This window comes from Balaenoptera borealis, assembly GCF_965194805.1.
Source record: "Balaenoptera borealis genome assembly, chromosome: 4".
Taxonomy (NCBI): domain Eukaryota; kingdom Metazoa; phylum Chordata; class Mammalia; order Artiodactyla; family Balaenopteridae; genus Balaenoptera; species Balaenoptera borealis.
Genome location: NC_138861.1, coordinates 12973143 through 12992510, shown reverse-complemented (window position 1 = coordinate 12992510; position 19368 = coordinate 12973143). Strand labels below are relative to the sequence as shown.

Here is a 19368-nt window from a genome sequence, read left to right as displayed (position 1 = left end):
TAATATGAAACAAGAAATCAATTACAGAAAGGAAAATAGGAAAAGAACAAATACATGAAGACTAAGCAACATGCTACTAAAAAAACAGTAGGTTGATGAAGAAATCAAAGAGGAAATCAGAAAATAATTCCAGGCAAATAAAAATGGAAACAACACTCCAAAGTCATGAGATGCAGAAAAGCAGTTCTAGGAGGGAAGTTTATAGTGATACAGAATCAAGGATCAAGAAAATTCTCAAATAAACGACCCAACCTACCACCTAAAGGAATTAGACAAAGAAGACAAAACAAAGCTCAAAGTTAGCAGGGGGGAGGAAATAAATAAAATAGAGATCAGAAAAACAGTAGGAAAGATCAACAAAACCAAGAGTTTGTTTTTGAAAAGACCAACAAAATTGATAAACATTTAGCCAGGCTTACCGAGAAGAAAAGAGAGAGGACCCAAATAAACAAAATAAGAAATGAAAGGAGACATAACAGTTGATACCACAGAGATACAAAAAATCATGAGATATAAAAAATCATACTATGAACAGTTATATGCCAACAAATTGGACAACCTAGAAGAAATAGACAAATTTCTAGAAACATACAACCTACCAAAACTGAATGAAGAAGAAACAGACAATTTGAACTAACTGATTACTGTTAGTGAAATTCAATTTGTAATAAAAAAAAAAAAAACTCCCAGCAAACAGAAGTCCAGGATCAGATGGCTTCACAGTGGAATTCTACCAAACATACAAAGAAGAGCTAATGCCTGTCCTTCTCAACCTATTCCAAAAACTCAAAGAGGAGGGAACACTTCCAAATTCATTCTATGAGGCACCATTACTCTGATGCCAAAACCAGACAAATATACTACCAAAGGAAAAAAAAAAAAGAAAAGAAAATTATAGGCCAATATCTCTGATGACTATAGATGCAAAAATCCTCAACAAAATATGACCAAACCAAATCTAACAATATATAAAAAGGATCCTACACCATGATCAAGTTGGATTTATTCCAGGGACACATGGATGGTTCAGTATTCACAAATCAATCAATATGATTCACCACATTGACAAAAGGACAAAAATCACATGAGCATCTCAATTGGTGCAGAAAAGCATTTGACAATATTCAACATCCATTCATAATAAAAACTCTCATCAAAGTGGCTATAAAAGGAACATATCTCAACATAATAAAGGCTATTTATGAAAATCCCACAGTTAATATCATAATGGTGAAAAGCTGAAAGCCTTTCCTTTAAATTCAGGAACAAGACAAGGATGCCCACTATCATCATTTCTGTTCAGCATAGTATTGGAAGTTCTAGCCACAGCAGTCAGACAAGAAAAAGAAATAAAAGGCATCCAAATTGAAAGGGAAGCAGTAAAACTGTCACTTTTTGCAGATGACATGATCCTTCATATAGAAAACTCTAAAGTCTCCACCCAAAAACTATTAGAATAAATGATTTCAGAAAGTTTGCAAGATACAAGTTTCATATACAGACACCTGTTGTTTTTCTATACACTAATAATGAAATAGCAGAAAGGGAAAGTAAAAAAAAAAAAAAAAGTTCTGTTTAAAATCACATCAAAAATAGTAAAATGCCTAGGAATAAACTTAACCAAGGAGGTGAAAACCTATACTCTGAAAACTGTGAAACACTGATGAAGAAAATTGAAGATGATACAAAGAAATGGGAAGTTATAATGTGCTTTTGGATTGGAAGAATTGTTAAAATGGCCGTATCAATCAAAGCAATCTACAGATTTAATGCAATCCCTGTCAAAATACCCATGACGTTTTTCACAGAACTAGAGCAAATAATCCTCAAATTTATATGGAACCACAAAAGACCCTGAATTGCCAAAGCAATCTTGAGAAAAACAAACAAACAAACAAAAAACAGGTCAAGCTATCATCTTTCCAGACCTCAGACTATACTACAAAGCTGTAGTCATCAAAACAACATGGTACTGGCACAAAAGCAAACACTTAGATCAATGGAACTGAATAGAGAACCCAGAAATCAACCCACGCACCTATAGTCAATTAATCTACAACAAAGGAGGCAAGAATATACAATGGAGAAAAGACAGTCTCTTAAGTGGTGCAGGGGAAACTGGACATATAAATGTAAAATAATGAGATTAGAACATTTCCTCACACAACATACGAAAACTCAAATAGATTAAAGACCCAAATTTAACATCTGAAACCATAAAACTCCTAGAGGAGGACATAGAATACTTTTTGACATAAACTGTAGTGATTTTTTTGAATGGCTCCTAAGGCAAAATAAAGCAAAAATAAACAAATGAGAACTAATTAAATTTCAGCGCTTTTATACAGCAAAGGAAACCATCAACAAAACAAAAAGAGAACCTACAGAATGGGAGAAAATATTTGCAAATAATATGACTGACAAGGAGTTAATAAACAAAATCTATCAACAGCTCATACAACTCAATATCACAAACAAACAAACAAACAACAAAACCAACCCACTTAAAAAATGGGGAGAAGATCTGAATAGACATTTTCCAAAGGGGACATAGAGATGGCTAGCAAGCACGTGAAAAGTTGTTCAACATCACTAATCATCAGAGAAGTGCAAATCAAAACCACAATGTGGTATCACTTCACACCTGTCAGAATGCCTATCATCAATACAAATAACAAATGTTGGAGAGGATGTGAAGAAAAGTGAACCCTTGCATACTGTTGGTGGGAATGTAAATTGGCACAGCTGCTATGGAGTTTCCTCAAAAAACTAAAAATAGAAATACCATACGATTCAGTAATTCCCCTCATTGGTATATATTTGGAAAAAATAAAAATACTAATTTGAAAGATACATGTATCCCAATGTTCATAGCAACATTCTTTATAATAGCCAAGGTATGGAAGCAACCCAAGTGTCCATCAACAGATGAATGGATAAAGAAGATGCGCTCTATGTGTACAATGGAATAGTACTTAGCTGTAAAAATAAGAATGAAATTCTGCCATTTGCAGCATGTGTATGGGCCTAGGGAATATTATGCTTAGTAATATAAGTCAGACAGAGAAAGATCAATACTGTATGATATCACTTATATGTGGAATCTAAGAAATAAAACATGAATATATTATACAGCAAAACAGAAACAGAAACATAACAAACCAGTGGGGAGAGGGATGGCGGGAGGGGCAATATAGGCATATGGGTTTAAGAAATACAAACTTCTATGTATAAAATAGATAAGCAACAAGGATATATTTTATAGCATGAGGAAATACAGCCATTACCTTGTAATAACTTTTTTTATTGAAGTATAGTTGATTTACAATATTGTGTTAGTTTCAGGTATACAGGAAAGTGATTCAGTTATATATATTTTTTCAGATTATTTCCCATTATAGGTTATTACAAGATATTGAATATAGTTCCCTGTGTTATATAGGCAATCCTTAATGCTTACCTATTTTATGTATAGTAGTTGGTATCTGCTAATCCTGTACTCTAATTTATCCTTCCCCCCCCTCCCTTTCCCCTTTGGTAACCATAAGTTTGTTTTCTATGTCTGTGAGTCTGTTTCTGTTTTGTAAATAAGTTCATTTGTATTATTATTTTAGATTCCATTTATAAGTGATATCATGTATTTATTTGTCTTTCTCTGTCTGACTTACTTCACTTAGTATGATATTCTCTAGGTCAATCCATGTTGCTGCAAATGGCAATATTTTATTCTTTTTAATGGCTGAGTAATATTCCATTGTATATGTATATATATATATATATATATGTGTATATATATATATATATATATATACACATACAATGGAATTTTAAGAAGATTAAGTAATAAAAAATCATCTTGTATATTTACCCATGAAGTTACCATTTCTGGTACTCTTCAATTTTTTTTTTTGTAGACAAGAAAAATTTTAATTTCTTATGATTTAAATTTTAATCTGGATCATTTTCCTTTTCCCAAAGAACTCCTATATGGTGGGTCTGCTGGTGATGATTTTTTCAGCTTTTATGTGTCTTAAAGAAAATCTCTATTTTAACTTTATTTTGCAGGCATATTACTGGGTATAGGATTCTGGGTTGATAGTTTCTTGATACCTTAAAGATATTGCAGTACCCACTTTTCAGTTGTATTGTTTCCAATGATAAATCTGTAGCCATCCCTCTGTTCAGAATGTATTTTCGTTCTTCATACTCCTTATACAATTTCTTCTTTAGAATTGGTTTTGAGGAATTTGATGACCATGTGCTTTATTATAGTTTCTTTCATGTTGTTTGTACTTGGAGTATGTTGAGCTTATTGTGGGTTTTTAGGTTTTGTTTTTTCACATTTATAAAATATTTGGTCAGCATTCTTTTCAAATATTTTTTCTGACTCTTTTGTCTTTCCTATCCTTTGGAAACTCCAAATTCAAATATATTAGAATGCTTGAAATTTTCCAACAGATCACTGATTCTCTGTTCATTATTTTTCTTTTCTTTTTTTCCCCCTCATTTTCAGATGGTTTCTGTTGTTACATCCACAAGTCAACTAATTCTTTTTTTCACAATGTCTAATTTGCTCTTAATCCCACCCAGTGTATTTCTCATCTTAAAACTGTAGATTTCATTTTTAACTTTGGAAAACATGTGGAACACAGTTATAATAAATACTTTAAATTCTCTTTTTCTCCAAATTTGACACATATCAATTCTGGATTGGTTTCAATTGATTGATTTTTATCCTCATTATATATCATATTTTCCTATATTTTTGCATGGTTGTTATTTTTTATTAGATGTGAGACATTTTTATTCTACCTGCTGGATATTGGGTGTATTTGTATTCCTATAAATATTCTTGAGCTTTGTTTTTAGATGCAGTTAAGTTACTGAGAAACAGTTTGATCATTCCTGGCTTTGTTTCTAAGACATTTTAGGTGGGATAGGAATAGTGCTCAATCTAGGACTAATTATTCATATATATATATATGAATAATTTATATGTATAAATATATAAGTTTATATATATGTGAAACATGTATCATCCACCTAATTATGAGATTTTCCAGTCCTGTATGAGAACCAGATTCTGCTCCATTTGTTTGTTTGTTTATTTTTTTCCCCAGCTTTGATTAGTTTCCTCAAATGGACATGCTGATGAACCTTCAGCAAAATATTCAAAAGGGAGTCTTTACAAATCTCCAGAGTTTGAAGGTCTCTCCTCACCAGTTCTCTGTCTTAGTTCTAGTTTCTTGGTTCATCCTGCACTCTCATCTCTCTGCTCAGTTCATGGAAGCTGCTGGTCTCTACCTGGTTCTCCTTCTCTGATCTGTGGCCTGGAAACTCTCCTGTAGCAGTAAGCTAGACAATAATAGGGTTCATCTAACTTATTTTTTTACTTGAAATGTTGTTCAAGGCATTTACTAATGCTTTCTTGAAGCTGTTGCCTCATTATTTTGTGTTTTTTTCTTTTTCATTTCCTTTGATTTTCTTTTTACTATTTCACATAGGAGAACAAATCTGGTCTCTGGTACTTCATTTTGGTGAGAAGTGGGATTCCACTTGGAAAAACAAAAAATGTTGTTTTAATGTTCACATTTATTTTGGCTTTATTTAAAACTTCAAAGCTAGAAAGAAAACATTTTCAAGTCACATATCCAACAAAGGACTTATATGCAAAATATATTTTAAAAAACTCTCCACATGCAACAGTAAGAAAACAATAAACCGAATAAAAAGATGGACAAAAGGCTTGAACAAATAATTCACTAGAGAGGATATACTGATGGCAAATAAGCACATGGAAAATGCTCAACATCATTAGTAATTAGAAAAATGAAAGTTAAAACCATGATGATATACCACTACCGACCTCTAAGAATATTTAAAATTAAAGTCTGAACATATCAAATATTGCAAGGACATGGAGAAAATGGAATTCCTATACATTGTTGGTGAGAATATAAAATGATATGATGACTTTGGAAAATAGTTTGTCAATTTCTTAAAAAGTTAAACATATGCCTGTGTATGACTTAGCCATTCCACTCAAGGTACTTATCCAAGAAAGAACAAAGCATTTTTCCATACCAATACTGGTACATAAATGTTCATAGCAGCTTTATTTGTAATAACCAAAAACTGGAAATAGCCCAAATGTCTGTTAATGGAAGGCTAGGCAAACAATTATGGTAAATTCACAAATAGAATACTATTTGACAGTAAAAAGGAAAGAACTATTTTAAAATAATTATGCTGTGTGTAATAAAGCAGAGACATAAAAGAGTCCATATTATATGATCACATTTATTAAAATTCTAGAAAATGTGAGCTAATTAACCTTGGCAGAACACAGATGTGTGGTAGTGGGGCATTGACAAGGTGTGGGTGCATGTGGGAAGAAACCATTACAAAGTGGCATAAGGATACTTTTTTTTGGGGGGGGAAGAGATACTTTTTGAGTGATAGATATGTTCATTATCTTGATTCTAATGGTGATTTCATGGTACACACACACATCAAAACTTATCAAATTGTACATTTTAATTATACACAGTTTATTTGTGCCAATTATATCTCAAAAAGCTGTTTTAAATATTTTAAAAAATCAGAGCTTTCTATGGACTAGGCATTATGTGGACAGTGGGTATACAGGGTTAAGCAAAGGAGACGTGCTCTTTGTGAATATTAATGTGCAGTCTGTCAGAGGTAAGTTTTGATTAGTGCTATGGGGGGGAGAGACTTTCTGTATTAAATTCCACTTTGTATTGTTTTAAGTCCTTGAAAACAGGAACCACCTCTTCCCTTTTACTTTTTCATACCTGGTACATTGCAGGCTATAGAGTAGCCACTCCACAAACACTTTTTGAATTAACTTATTAGGGTTTCATGGATGAGAAAAAGATACCATTCTAGTTCCCAAAATGGTTACTCAATGATACTGAAGACTTAGATAAAAATTACATGAGACTATCATGAATTATATGACTAATACATGCCTAGGATACAGTGGAAAAACAGTGCCTAATTTATATTTGTAGGTCAGGAACTAATTCTTGGAGGAGCATTTAGTTGAGCCTTAGAGGACAAATAACAGAGAAGAAAGATAGCGGGGAAGAGAGGTTTTATAAAGAGTGATTAGTATGTTCAGAACCATAGAGGTGAAAAATATAGGCAGTATTATTAAATCCCATATGGCTGAAGTTTGAATTGCATTTGGTAAAACAGCAAGATATGAAGTTCTAGAGTTAGCAATAACTAGATAAAGGACTGTATGCTAAGTGATTGCTAAACTATATTTCATGCTAAAAGCCAGAAGGAGCCAGTAATAACTTTAGGTAGGGGAATAATATTGATACAGTGAAATTTGCATTTCATAAAATCATTCTGGCATGGAAGAGAATTAGGACCCTTGTATGGGGACTGAGTAGGACATTTTTGTAAAAATGTAGTGATGAGGTCCAGACCTATAGCTGAGGCACTGAAAATAAAAAGAAGGGAATGGATTTAAGATGTAGTATTAGAATCAAAATGGAACTTGGTAACCAATTCAATTTGGGTAGTAGAGCAAATGACTTAGGAGACTGAAGAGAGGAGGATAGCATGGAAGCAGATAATAAAGAAAAGGAGCAGGTGTGGTGCAGAAGGAAGAGAATTAAATCAGACCTGGTTGGTGGATTTGGAGACACCTGCTTAAAACTCCTAAGCCCTTCTCACTTGCAGGTAAAGTCTTTCTTTCCTGCAGAAATTTAGTAGTAGTAGCTTTCCAAGTGTTTCTTTAAGAATGCCCTGGCATTTCACTCAGTTGTAACAAATGCGAGCTGCTGGGTTTCAGAGGAAGACTTTCCTCCCTCTAAATAAAGAATCAGGTGAGGAGAAGCTGCCCCCGATTTCTGTCCTTGCAACAAGCTCTATGTCAACATACATCTTGGGTCTTCCGGTTATGAGGGGCAAGCCTCAGAATCAAACTCGACACTAAGATGATGGAGCATAAAGAAGGAAGCACCCAGGATTTTGATAAAAAGTTTGAACTACTTCACTAACATTGAAACTGCTCTTTTTTTGTGAGGCAATAGTGCGTCTACATAATTTAAGTCAGCTTTAACATGGTATTTTGTTTCGTGTCAGCTGACAGCACTCTGTTACAAAGGGAAAGACTGGGAGCTTGGAAAAACAAAAATAGATGAGAAATACAGATTTGAAAGATATTAGCACCTAAATGATAAAGTTATTGTTACATATAATCCATTTTTAATAACAGAGAATGTATGTCCCATGCTATCCATTCAATATCCATTCCAACCTCCTCCAGTTTGCTTTCCTATAATACAGAGGCTGGAAAGGTAAAAACTGCATTTTTCAAACTTATTTGGCTCAGATTTCTAGAAGTGATTTAGACTTGGCAGATCACATGCACACACAAGACATTGGAAGACAGAAGTGAGATGGAGGCCATATGGCGGCTTCTTTCGCTATTGCACCTGGCAAATACAGATATTGAGGCATTTGCTGTTTTACGCAACACAACAACAGTTGTGCTATAGTTCAGTAAGTGGCCCCATGAAAGCAGACAAACAGGGTACAAACACCAATTTTGCTGAGGTTGTAGTAGGTACGATGTGGTTCTGGAGACAAGAACAAAACTATAATGTTTTCAGTAGTGGTATCCCGAACATCTATAGGCGTGTGAATATGTGAATTCCTAATCATGGTGGATTTTGATTTTTGGTAGTTCCTGGTGACAATGTAAATGTGGTTCTAGGGTTTACAAATTTATAACCTTAAAAGAAACTTCCTTGACATACTGGTTCCCTGGAGTGATTTGCATAGTTGTTTCTAAAACTCAACCTAGCATCTCATTCTTCAGCCCTCTCACTGATCTCTTAAGCCTTTTAATATCCTACAATAATATCCAATTAATATAGTTTAATATTCTGAAACAAATTCCCTCTTTCTTAAAGTACGTAGAGTGGAAATATAAAAAGCATAATTAATTTTTCATTTGTATACACATTTTTGTGTTAATTGTATGTTTTCTGTGACTGTCATTTTTTCTGGTATCTAGCAACGTGCTAGGCACATGGCAATTCATAATTCTATATAGATATACAAATAAAAATAAATTTATATAAAACCTAATATCATATTCTTGTAGTGTTTGTTTCAAAATATTCTCTTTGACTAGATTATAAAAATAGCAACAAGAAAGTATGTTAAACATTCATTGTGAAAGTTTTATGAGGAAATGTGAAAGGTGAACTCCTGACATTTAAAATATAAAATGTATACAGACATTCATTTGAAGAGGATAGACACTACATAGTATATGCATTGTTTAGTGACAGGTTTACATGATGTCAACATAATCTTCTGACAGTGAATAAATTGGTGAATATGGGTACAAGCGCCCGACCTGATCTCACTCTATGTTTATCTACTGTTTCTAAATAAATTTTCCTATTAACTTGCATAGAGTTTCTATCCCCAGGATTTCCCATTGACTATTTCCAGTTTAGTTTAAAATATATTCTTCAACTTAACATGGACAATTATTGGAAAGAAAAAAAGAACCCATAAAGACAAAATTTGTAATGTTATTCACAGGTATCCATAGCTTGACCGTTATTAAATTTCTGCTTAACACCTATCAGTCTGTTAGCCATCAGGAAATAGGATTGTCCTTATACTTAGAGTAAGTAGTTTTCAATCTAGTTTTACTTGGAGAATTGTGCATAGTTACTGAAATTACAGTTATCTTTGTGCTCTGCCTACATTGGTTCAAATCTTGAAATCTATCACTTACTAAGTAAGAGAGTAACCTAATTAACTTCTCTGAGGCTGAATTTCTGCATGTATATATTCACATTTATTAATAGTTATAGTAGCATAAACCCCATAGGAGTTACATAAAGATTAAATAGGATTGTTTTTCTCCTAAAGCACTTAGCCTAGTACTTGCCACATAGGGATAGATTCAATAAAGGCTAGTTTTTCTTAATTGTTGAGGAGCATTTTTGTGTTCTCCTATTTGAAACATCTCTCTCACAGGCCTTTCAGTGGTTCCAATGAACAAGTTTAGCCTTAGTCTATAAAGGTTATCTTAAAAAAAATATGCATTTAAATTTTATATATGCATGAAGTTATAACAAATGCATTAACTAAACTGCTTTAAGTCTTTATGTCAAAGGATGCAATATTAACCTTGCAGAAAACTGGGACGATATGGTGCAGGCATATATATTTTGACTATGATAACTATGGAGCTGTAAAAGAGATAGAATTTCAGAAAGGGGAGAAATGATAGGTCATTGTAAAAATTAGTTCTGCCATCTAATTCAAACTTCTTAACAATAATGATGATGTCAACAGCATTTTTGAATGTCTAAAAAAAGTTAACTGAAAAATGTATCAAGAAAGTATGATTTCAAGTACTCAGAAAACTTGATTTCGTGCATAATAACTAACAGTGATGTCTTTGATATTTCAAATATAAATGTTAAGAATCATTGATTTGATAATTAATCAAATTTACAAGATGTCCTCCTTATCCAATCATATGTATATTTACGCAGAAAGTTTATAATGATTTCAATTAGTCTTCTAGTTGACTTTTTTGCATTCCTTTAGCAAGATTTAATTAATTTTCAATAACTTGCCATGGAGCACTTGTTAAGGTATACTAGATATTACAGAGGCACTGAATATATTAATTTTGTGTGACTTGAGTTATTAATATATTATTCCGGCAAGGTTTTTGGACAGTTAATTAAAAATGTTTAACAAGGCAGCACATTGCAAAGTACTTAAGATAATCACCAAAGTAAGACACATTAACAAAAAACACAAGAGAAAAAAGAATATATACCTTAATAATGGCAACAAAACAAATATCTTTGTTGCACCAAATAAATGTGCATTAAAAAAATCATTCCAGTTTCTAATATTGTTGGATACTATCAGTCACAGTGTGGATTTCATAATAAACGGTGCCCTGGTATTACCATAAATGTGTTATGTCCTGATAATACAGTCAGTAACTAATGTCGCCACATGAACAGAATGTGTTAGAGGTATGACTTAATTACTCTGCACCTCCATTTACACTTTCTCAATATGTTCAATCATAATTTTCAAATATCAGTCTGAATATCACATTAATTTCTTTCTTGGAACAAGATACTTGTAATCTATCTGTCTTCTGGGGGCACAAGTCGTCAATATCTTTGAAAGCTGGGTGTATGTTCTGGAGAGAGAAATCTCTGTAAATAAATGCTTGCAGAAATTTATATTAGGTAGATTGATTTAGAACATATTTATTATAACATATCAAAGAGTATAATTTAGTTCTTCATAGAAAGTTATAATTTGGAGCTAGAAAACATCTTGAAAATTTATGCTTATAAAAATTTGAGGGAACCAAAGACATTTTACAGAGGGGATGTGCAGGGATTTTTGTTTTGTTTTGATGTATCAATTATTCCTCAATAAAGCTGTTTTAAAAAAAGGATGAGTCCAAGGTAAAGAAAATCGTCTATAGGCACAGCTAACACTGAAACAGAGGTTTTCTCATTCATTCCACTTAACTTTTCAATATAATTTATACTTTTAAGTTATAGTTCACATGATTAGTAACAAAAGGTAATAAAGCTTGTATATGTTCAAAATGTGATGTAAGAATCACTTTATTAAGAATTTAAGGCAAGAGCATTTCAATCTCTTCATTAAAAATAATTTGAATAGCTTCTAGATTCACGTTTCTATCAGCTAAAGCAGGTAGATTATGTTAAACATTAAAAAAATTTTTTGCAGTTTCTTTGAAGTACTCAATGATTGTGATATATATTAAAGATGCACTTTAAAATTAATTTTTGAAAAAAATCATGAGTCTGCATAAACTTACTTGCAAGCGATTATTATTCATATTGTCGAAATTTTTTTCTGCTTATGTTCTTTCAACTGGAAACATCTTTAAAGTTACTAAAGTAATTTTCAATGACATGCACACACACCTGCATAGACACATTACTTTTAGAGAAAATATCTAAAAAGCGTAAACTGAGTCATACCTAGATATAGTGTAAAATGTATGGATCCAGAACATAGCTGCACATTGCAAAATTTTATTTTACCATTTTTGGAGAAACATAATAAAAACTATTTTTCAATATAGGGGCTAAGGTTATAAAAACTTTGTTTATTTGATCATTGTACAAAGATAGTTACTCCTTGCCTAATGTTCATTAGCTATACCTGCTGTTAAAATAGGCCAGAAAGAAGATATAGAGGACACGTTCCCTTTTGGAGATAGCCAATATATGTGGATATCATAGATAGTAACCCCAAAACATTGTGATATTATGAAGGAGACTGAAGATAAGGGGATTTCTTCTTTTAAAAACTACAAAATTATTTTCTTCCAGTTTCATGATTCCAGCAATACAGAGGAAAATTGAAGAATTACTTAAGGCCTATAGTACCTATTTAATTAATCCATTCATCTGTCACAGAGGCAGTTATTGGTGATAAAAAGATAAAAAGCATAGTTCGTTTCCTGAAGTTGTGGGAGAGGGATAAGTAAATGAGGAATTTGAACACAGTGTGATATACTCCCGGAACTAAGAAATCCCGAAGGAATGTCACCAAAACACACATTGCTAAATATCATTTGAAATCCTCACAGCAATATTTCAAGGAAGATATTATGACTCCCACTTTATAGAGGTAACTGCTCAAACAGGCTAAGTGTTTATTTACCTGAGATTGCAAGTGGTAAATTTTGACCTCAATCCCACCTTTAACAATAAACTCTTTACACTTTGGTATGATATGGTTCAGAAATTTGTATCCCGTATTCATCTTATCTTATGTATTTGGTTTTACTCCATTCACTCTTCTGGAATTATCAGGTCAGGAAGTCAGGTTAGGAATATTTTCATTTGTAATTTTAAAAATCTTAAAATAGTGTTTTCTGAGTAAGAATATTTTAAATCTTTTTACACATTGGTCATCATTTAATGTGATATGTAAGATATAAGAGGTAACACTCTAAGTGACATTAAGGTAAAATTCCATTAAAAAATCATTAAAGCTACCAAAACACTAAACACAACTGAGGACTGTTTTATGAAGCCTTTTCTTAAATACTCTCACCCTTGTCTTACATGTCCAGAAAAAAAAAAAAAAAAAAGGCTCCAGTCATCCAGTGGACCTATAGAAATGCTCAGCTGTTAAGTACTACATTGAGTAGCTATTGTAGACTACACTTGACTCATCCTAGAGTATATTATGATGCACCTGTTCAATAAAAATTATAGAACTTCATATTATTATTCTTAAAACACACAAGAAAATAGGATAAAAGGTTGAGAGCTAATAAATGAAAATTTCTGCTTCTGGGAATATGGAGTAAGCATCTTTTTTCCCCTTTCTCCCATTAAGTGCAACTAGAAATCCTGAATATTGTTCATAAAAGAAACATATGAAAACCCTTAAAAGTGTAGGGGAGGAGGCCAACTGGTAGGGACCTCAGGACACAAAGAATGACACAGTTGTAAGTTCCTGGATTTTCTTTTTGCCTCATATATCTAAGATTGGAGATGGAAAAGCTGGCAACCTAGGACTGCCAACAGGTACAACAAAAAATAAGCCCCAACAAAGGCCTGCCATCTCTGATCAAAGGATCAACAAAAGGGAAGCCTAGGAAGACAGAACACTTTTAGAAAATATTCACTGTACTGTAACCAGATACCACAGCAAAAGTTACGCCCCCAACCCCACATCCATGGCAGCAAAAGCTGAATGGGGAGTCAAGAGTTCTAACCTTGCCATGCTGTACCAAGGTGCCTCAAACTCTGTGCTACAGTGGTGTCAGGCAAGGACAGTAGGGAGTCAGAGCTTGCATCCCACCAGATAGAGCCTCCAGTGAGGCACCAATTCTGGTGACAGAGGAGACCACAGGAGGACCTGGAATTCACACCCCCATCCAGAATTAATGAGGCACACTTTCACCTCTCCTTCCCAGGTGGGGTGGTATCAGAGGAGGCCTAGTGGGAGTTAGAACTTTGACTACCAGTCAGTAGAAAATAGATCATCATTTCTTTCTCCTTGTGGTGTCAGGGGGGGGCCACTTGGCCTGAGGTAATGAGGTACTCTTACCCCTCTCAACCAGGGATGAATCAATGGAGGCACAGTGGGAGCTGGAGCTCTCACCCCCCACCTATAGAACCTTCCCCCTCAGGTGTCAAGGAAGGCCAAGTGAGAATTTGAATCCAGAATCTACTGGTTTAAATCTTACTATCATCCAAAAACACCTTCACAGAAACATCCAGAATAATGTTTGGCCAAATATCTGGGCACCTTGGCCTAGCTATGTGTATAAAATTGACTATCACACTCGTATCCTTAATTCTTCCCTATGTGATATGATTCTATGGGAAACCTTCTAACTTCATCATAGATATACATTCAGCAAGTGACAGAATTTATAAAACCCATTTATTTCTTTAAAAAAAGATAGGTTTTCGATAATCTCTGTGAAATTAACAAATCTTTGGGAAGCAACAATGAAATATTATTTAGAGAGAATGAAAAATAAATCAGCTTAATATTTTCAAAATATTCCTTTTAGAAGCATGCAGATATGTAAAAATGAATAATAACCAAAATATGTTGAGATTCTTTTTGTCTTCTCTCTTAATCTTCCAGTTCTCCTATTTTTAAAACTGTTTGGTGGGAACATATGGTTGATTTTATAAAGAAAAATTAATATGAAATTAAAATATTCATTTCTGATGCAAAGAACATGAGAAGCATTTGAAAATATAATTGAACATCTATTTGAAAATTTTAAAAGAGAATTCTATAAATTGTTCTCTTTGGAATTCCATAAAGTTGCATACCTATGGTACCTCTAAACTAGGTCGTGTGATTGATGAGTTAATTTCTAATTATATTTTCTTTGAGTAGAAGAAAAAATATGTCCCTGACATGCAAACTCATCAATGCTACTGGTCTCTTTTCCATACTTCCACTTGTCCCTTATAATGAAATATGAATTTTCTGTTTGGGGGTTTGTTTGTTTTTTTTCCATAATAGAGATTGAAAAGCAGGTGATATATATTAGACCTTGGAACCTGGATACGGCAGAGGCACTTATTTTGTGATTCTTATAGCAGAACTGTCTAGGAACTGATAGCCCAAGGTCAAGCTTCAGTCTTCTGTGAAAAGTAAACAGTGAATCTTTTTGAAGCATTTTGACAGGGAAACAGTCATTTCCAGCTGAAAGGACATTAAGTGTAGGATGTGTACATTATAATGCACATGTCAAATTTCAGAAATGATAGTGGCTTTTGCCTCTAACCTAAGTAGCCCTGCACTGATGGTTCAGGGTATTTTAACTGAAGTCAACGTCAGAGTACACTGTTCGTCTCCTTCTTTATTCTTGTGGGGACACTTGTGGCAATAAGAAGTCTTTTTGCTCAGTGTATTCTGAAGGAAGAAGCACTCTCTAAAGATTTATGGAGACACAGGTCAGCATGTAAAATTTAAGTTTTCAACTTTATATTTTCTACTAAATGCAAACTATTTTCCCCACTAAACAATCTAGTTCCAAAAACATGAGAGAAGTTTTGTATACTCACAACTTGATACACTGCTTGACCCAGGGTAGGTCCTCCGTAAATATTCATTCAGTTGAGCTGAATTTATTTGTGTGTTTTGTTGAACAATAAATTAGATTATCCTGCTAATAAATTTCAAAAAGGACATTAAATTTATGTGATTAAATATAAACTAGGAACAATGATAAAAGATTTGATATTTTGTGTGGTGTTGGTTCATTCTAATATGTGAAACTGGAGAAAGAAATGTTAAAAGGTTCTAAATGCTTTTCCTAGTGCAGGAGAAGAAAGCACAATGTGAAGGGGAGCGATAATGCATATAACTAGGGGAGTAATTAGCAATAAAGAGTCATCACTAGATACACAAATAAAAGCAAACTAAACAATAACAACAACAAAAATCCCTAGGATTTTTTTCTTGGCCCAAATACTTCTCATTTCTTTCTTATTTTTCACTTTAACATATATCCCTTTCATCAAAACCTCCTTAAATACATTGTCTTAGTGCGTGTGAACTAATTCTACAAAATGCAAATGACCTAAATGTCATTTTCTTTCATCAAATTATATATTATTTGGCACAAATAAATACCATCCAGATTATTCTCAAAGATTCAGAAATATAACATAGTAAGAATATATGTTAGATGGCTAAAGCTGTAAAAGTCATAAAAATTCACTTTTCAAATAGGGCACATGAACCCACATGTTCTTAAAATGTGGCCTTTTGTGTTCCTAGATTTGATAGATTGTCCATAAGCACACTAATCTGTGAATTTTAATGAATGCTTATAAACTTAGGTCAATGAATATTTCATGAATCTTCACTGGTGATTCATGAGAATTTCACATGGCTAGTATCAAGTTTTTGAGAATTTTGTGTTGGAATTATTTTAGAATAGATGTAGTAACACTACAGTTATTTAGATGAAGTCTACATGCTAATTACATTACATTAGTTTATCTAAAATATTAATTTCTTCCATCAACTACGTTTTAGTGTTAGTTAACAGAGTCAGAATAAAAGCACTCAGCATGAAAGTCTGCTTACTTTGCTGTATATACCATGCAATCCACAGGCCCATAAAAATCCAAAAGTTTTTAGATTTTTCTCCCCATACTATTTATATGACAGTATCCTGGCGCTTTTATTTAATTCTATATTTGGACTGCCTTTCCATTTCTTTTATTGCCATCTACTTCCTTATTTTTTAATCTCTATCTGGTCCCTTCGACTAGATCCTCACCTCCTGCCTTACACAGAGAAATTTAAACTAAATGGAGGCTCTCAGATAGAGATGGAAGCTTCTAAGAAACGTGTTATGGCATTAATGTGGATTTATAGCAGAATATATTTTTTTCTTAAATATGAGAAAACTGACAGGGCAACATTAATTCATTGATCAATCATTTTTTTAATTTTTTTTTTTTTTTTTTTTTTTTGGCTGCGTCGGGTCTTAGTTGCAGTATGCAGGATCTTTAGTTGTGGCTGGCGGCCTTCTCTCTAGTTGTGGTGTGTGGGTTTTCTCTCTCTAGTTGTGGTGCATGGGCTCCAGGGTACATGGGCTCTGCAGTTGTGGCACGTGGGCTCTCTTGTTGAGGCGAGTGAGCTCAGTAGTTGTGGTGCGTGGGCTTAGTTGCCCCGTGGCATGTGGGATCTTAGTTCCCCCACCAGCGATCGAACCTGCATCCTCTGAACCTGCATCCCCTGCATTGGAAGGCAGATTCTTTACCACTGTATCAGCAGGGAAGTCCCTGAGCAATCGTTTTTAAATCATCAATTGATTATGAGCACCTGTGCCAGATACTAGGAATGAAAATATAAAGAAGAAATAGGTCTGATCTTCAAGGATGTTACAGTGAGAAGACAAACATTAGCAAAATAATTGCATTATAATGCTAGAACTGTAAGATAGATGCAGCTAAAAGATACGTGAAAAGAGGGAGTGAGCCACATGAGAGTTTAAGACAAGTAGTAACATATTTGATTACTTGGATTAAAGTAATTTCTAAATAATTTTTTCCATATGAACTATGTATTTTGCCCATATATATTTGTTACTGTTCCATCAAGGACAAATTTAAATGTCAGCTTTATTTCATTTTATATCTCAGTTGTTTTATAAATGATATATATTTCTGGCTTTACATGAGGTATCCTAACAATTTATAACTAATATTAATTTTAGTATAAATCATTGAATGGATGATTATTAGATGATTCTGTTGAAAAATAAGTTATTGTTTTGGGATCATACATGATTTTAAAGACTTTTGGTTTCTAAAGTCATTATTAATTTTTCCCCTATAGCCATTTTACTGACCTTATAGGGTGATAATGTTTTTTTGTTTGTTTTTTTTAATAAATTTATTTATTTTATTTATTTATTTTTGGCTGTGTTGGGTCTTCGTTGCTGTGCGCGGGCTTTCTCTAGTTGCGGCGAGTGGGGGCTACTCTTCGTTGCAGTGCGCGGGCTTCTTATTGTGGTGGCTTCTCTGGTTGTGGAGCACAGACTCTAGGCGTGTGGGCTTCAGTAGTTGCGGCACGCAGGCTCAGCAGTTGTGGCTCACAGGCTCTAGAGCACAGGCTCAGTAGTTGTGGCACACAAGCTTAGTTGCTCCATGGCATGTGGGATCTTCCCAGACTAGGGATCGAACCCGTGTCCCCTGCATTGGCAGGTGGATTCTCAACCACTGTGCCACCAGGGAAGCCCTAGGGTGATAATGTTTTAAGGGTAGAATCTCAACAATATATGAAAGAAAATTTTGGAAAATGTGTAATTTTATTTATAGGGATTTTTCCTTTTTTAAAAACAACTGTATTACTGTATATAAAACAGATAAACAAGGATTTACTTATAGTACAGGGAACTATATTCAATAACTTGTAATAAACTATAATGGAAAAGAATTTAAAAAAAGGAATATAGATGTATACATATGTATGTATAACCAAATCACTTTGCTGTACAGCCGGTACTAACACAATATTGTAAATCAACTATACTTCAATTAAAAAAAAAACTGTATTGAGGTAAAATTGATATAAAAAAACCTGCACTTGTTTAATATATACAATTTGATGAGTTTGTACATATGCATACACCCATGAAACCATCATCACAATCAAGGTATTAGATATATCCATCACCTCTAAGAGTTTTTTCGTGTCCTTTTTTTGTGTGTGTGTGTGGTAAGTATACTTAACATGAGATCTAGCCTCTTAACAAATTTTTAAGTGCACAGTACAGTATTGTTAACTATATGTAGTATGCTGTAGAGCAAATCTCTAGAACTAATTCATCTTGCATAACTGAAACTTCATACCAGTTGAATAACTTCCCATTTCTCCTGCCGCCAAGCCCCTGGTAGCCACCATTCTATTCTCTACTTTTTATTCTATGAGTTTGACTGTTTTAGGTATCTCATGTAAGTGGAATCAGGCCGTATTTGTCTTTTCTTTGACTGCCTTATGTTACTCAGCATGATGGTCTCAAGTTTCATCCATATTGTCACAAATGACAATTTTCTTCTTTTTAAAATCTGAATAATATTCCATTGTATTTATATACTACATTTTCTTTATCCATTTATCTTTTGATGGATATTTAGGTTGTTTCCATAATTTGGCTATGGTGAATAGTACTTCAATGAGCACCATGAAAGAGCAGATAACTCTTCAAGATCCTAATTTTAATTCTTTTGGGTATAAACCCAGAAGCGAATTTGTTGGCTCATATGGTAGTTCTATCTTTAA

General features: G+C 33.4%; 1 long non-coding RNA gene across 1 annotated transcript in view; it reads left to right on the top strand.

Moving 5' to 3' along the window:
- Positions 1-19368, top strand: part of LOC309628600 — a 152791-nt gene that overhangs the window by 120024 nt on the left and 13399 nt on the right. The window lies entirely within an intron of this gene.